Raw genomic sequence first — 3,780 nt, forward strand, 5'->3', positions numbered from 1 at the left:
GTAGCGCCTCCTCGCGCGCGTCGCCGTCGCCGTCGCCGCCACGTCCTCCTCTGACGCCGCCGCCGCCCCGTGCCGCCGCGCCCCTTCCTCTTTCCGCCGTTTCTGACGCCTTCCATGGACTCTCCAGGCTACTTCACCATCTGCGGTGGAACCGCTCCACCGGCCGCGCCGATCCAGTCGCGTCCTCCCGCACCCACAGGGTGTTACCCGTTGTCGCCACCAGCGCCTTCCCCGTAGCACCCGCAAGAGGGAGGGGGCCGACGCAACCCGCGTGGTGGCAGTCGCCGCCGCCTGCAGCAGCAGCGGGCCGAGGATGCCCGGGGGGCGCCGCACTATCAGCAGGCTCTCCCCACTGGCCACCAGGCGTTCATCGGCGCACCCTTCTAGCCGACTGGCGCCGTCTACGGCGCCCTCCTTGCACCGCCGCCCCTCGGTGGTTATGGCCCGCCCGTCCCGGTGCCGCCCTACGGGGGCCTTCCGCCGCCGCTGGTACCTATGCCATGGGACCCCACCCTCCTCGCCGCCCAGCACTCCGCGCCGTCGCCGAGTAGCTCTGTCGGTGGAGGCGACTGGTACATGGACTCAGGTGCTACTGCGCACATGGCAGCTCATCCAGGTAACCTAACCTCCTCCACTCCCGTTCACACACCCACTCGTATCACTGTCGGCAACGGCTCCTCCTTACCTATTACTCATATCGGTAGCACTAGCTTTCCCTCCACTTCCACACCCATCACTATGTCTAATGTTCTTATTTCACCTGATTTAGTCACAAACCTAGTTTCCGTTCGTCGTGTTACTCGTGAGAACCCACTTACTGTTGAATTTGACGGTGTTGGCTTTTCTGTGAAAGACGCATGTACCCGGATGGTCCTTCACTGATGTGACAGTCCCGATGAGCTCTACCTCGTGCACGCCGGCGCCTCCACCTCCACACCCGTCGCCCTTGCTATCGGTGTTTACCTTTGGCACGCTCGCTTGGGTCACCCCAACCACACCGTCTTACGTCAAATTCTTAGGAGTTTCTCTTTCTCATGTGATAAGCTCGACGAGCACTCTTGTGAGGCTTGTCGCTTAGGCAAGCACGTTCGTCTTCCCTTTAGTGCGTCTTCTTCAGTTTCCACTTTTCCGTTTCAATTACTTCATAGTGATGTTTGGACATCTCCCGTTGCGAGTAACACGGGCTATCTTTACTACTTGGTGATTTTAGATGATTACTCTCATTATGTGTGGACTTTTCCCCTTCATCGTAAATCCGATGCTTTAGCCACACTCACCGCCTTTTACTCCTATGTCACCACCCAGTTCGGTCGCCCCATACTCGCACTCCAAACTGATAACGGAAAAGAGTTTGACAACGTCGCTCTTCGCACACTTCTCGCCTCTCACGGCACCACCTTCCATCTAAGTTGCCCCTACACTTCCCAGCAGAACGGTCGCGCCGAGCGCATTCTCCGCACTCTTAATGACTGCGTTCGCACGTTACTCTTTCACTCTAACGTGCCCGCTCGGTTTTGGCCTGATGCCCTCGCTACCGCCACTCTCTTAGTTAACATTCGTCCGTGTCGCCCTCGGTGGAACTACGCCCCTCATCACCTTCTCTTCGACACACCACCGTCCTATGATGGTCTTCGCATCTTCGGGTGTCTCTGGTATCCTAGCACCGCGTCCACCACGCCACACAAGCTCGCACCATGATCCGTCTCAAGCGTTTTCCTTGGCTACCCTCCTAACACCATAGGTTACCGGTGCTATGATCCTATCACTCATCGTGTGTACACCTCGAGGCATGTGTACTTTATCGAGACGGTGTTCCCTTTTTTTCAGGTTCCTCCGGCTTCGGCCCCTTCGGCGCCGGCCCCCGTGCCCCCTTCATGGAGTGATGCGCGGCGGCAGCCCCCGGCGCCCCCCCCGGCACGACGCCTTCTGCCGCCACCACCTGGCTTCATGACTCCCTTCCCCGAGGTCGAGTCCGAGAGGACCCCTTGGTCCCCGTCTCCATCATACGAGGTTGAGCCCGGCACCCCTGCGACGGGCTCGACGTCACCCTCGCCCGTCGCCTCTTCCGCCGCCGGATCTGCCTCCGCCACCGGATCCTCCTCCTCCGCCGCGGCCCCCGCCACCACGGCACCCGCCGGCCCTGCTGCCTCGTCACTTGGCGTGACTACCCGTGCCCGAGCAGGAGTGCTTCGGCCCAGCACGCGCTGCTCCACCGACGAGGATCTGTGCGCCGCCTCGACGTCAACGCCATCACCCGTCCCCACCTCCGCTCGTGCTGCCCTTCAGGATCCCCACTGGCTAGCTGCGATGCAGGAGGAGTTCGACGCCTTACAGCGCAACCGCACGTGGCAGCTTGTTCCGCGACCCCCTCGTGCCAACATCATCTCTGGCAAGTGGGTGTTTCGCCACAAGACTCGCCCCGATGGTTCTCTCGAGCGCTACAAGGCTCGGTGGGTGGTTCGTGGTTTTCGGCAGCGCGCGGGCGTGGACTTCACCGACACCTTCGCCCCCATTGTGAGATCGGGCACGATTCACGCCGTGCTTCAGCTGGCGGTCTCGCGCGCCTGGCTTGTGCACCAGTTGGATGTCTCCAACGCCTTCTTGCACGGCCATCTCACCGAGCAGGTGTTATGTGAGCAGCCCACTGGTTTCATCGACGCCGAGCACCCTGACTTTGTGTGCTTGCTCTCCCGTTCTCTTTGCGGGTTGAAGTAGGCACCTCGGGCTTGGTACCAGCGTATCGCAGCCTTTCTGCAGTCTCTCGGATTTCCGTCCACTCGCTCCGATGCTTCACTCTTCGTGTATCATCAGGGAGTTGACACTGTATATCTGCTGCTCTATGTCGACGACATCATCCTCACGGCGTCCGCCCCCGACCTCCTTCAGCGGCTGACTGCTCATCTTCGTGATGAATTTGCCCTCAAGGACTTGGGGCCCCTGCACTACTTCCTCGGCATCGAGGTGGTCCGACGGACTGACGGCTTCTTTCTGCATCAGCAGAAGTATGCACACGAGCTCCTGTAGCGTGCCGGTATGCTTAACTGCAAGCCGGCGCCCACCCCCGTCGACACGAAGGCGAAGGTCTCTGCTCTCGAGGGGTCTCTTGCGTCCGATGGAGCGTTTTATCGCTCTGTTGTCGGTGCTTTACAGTACCTGACGCTGACTCGCCCTGACCTGCAGTACGCTGTCCAGCAGGTGTGCCTCCATATCCATATGCACGCCCCGCGTGACTCTCATTGGACTCTGGTGAAGCGTATTCTCCGTTACATACGCGGCACCATGTCCTTGGGACTCACCCTGACGGCCTCCGCCTCCACCGACCTCGTGGCATACTCCGATGCCGACTGAGCTGGCTGCCCCGACACGCGACGCTCTACGTCAGGCTACTGCATCTACCTTGGGCCCTCGTTGATCTCTTGGTCATCAAAGAGGCAGCCCATGGTCTCCCGCTCCAGCACCGAGGCAGAGTATCGCGCCGTGGCTAATGCCATGGCCGAGTGCTCTTGGATACGTCTGCTACTCCAGGAGTTGCTTTGTGATGTTCACAAGGCCACTCTTGTCTACTGCGATAACGTCAGCACGGTCTACCTCTCCGCCAACCCGGTGCACCATCGACGGATGAAGCATATTAAGCTCGATATTCACTTCGTGCGCGAGCAGGTTGCCCTTGGCCGCGTTCAGGTTCTCCACGTGCCAACGACACAACAGTTTGCTGATGTGATGACTAAGGGCTTGCCTACTTCCGTCTTCGAGGAGTTTCGGTCCAGTCTCTGTGTCTCC

This window comes from Triticum dicoccoides, chromosome 5B (assembly GCF_002162155.2).
Source record: "Triticum dicoccoides isolate Atlit2015 ecotype Zavitan chromosome 5B, WEW_v2.0, whole genome shotgun sequence".
NCBI classification, from domain to species: Eukaryota; Viridiplantae; Streptophyta; class Magnoliopsida; order Poales; family Poaceae; genus Triticum; species Triticum dicoccoides.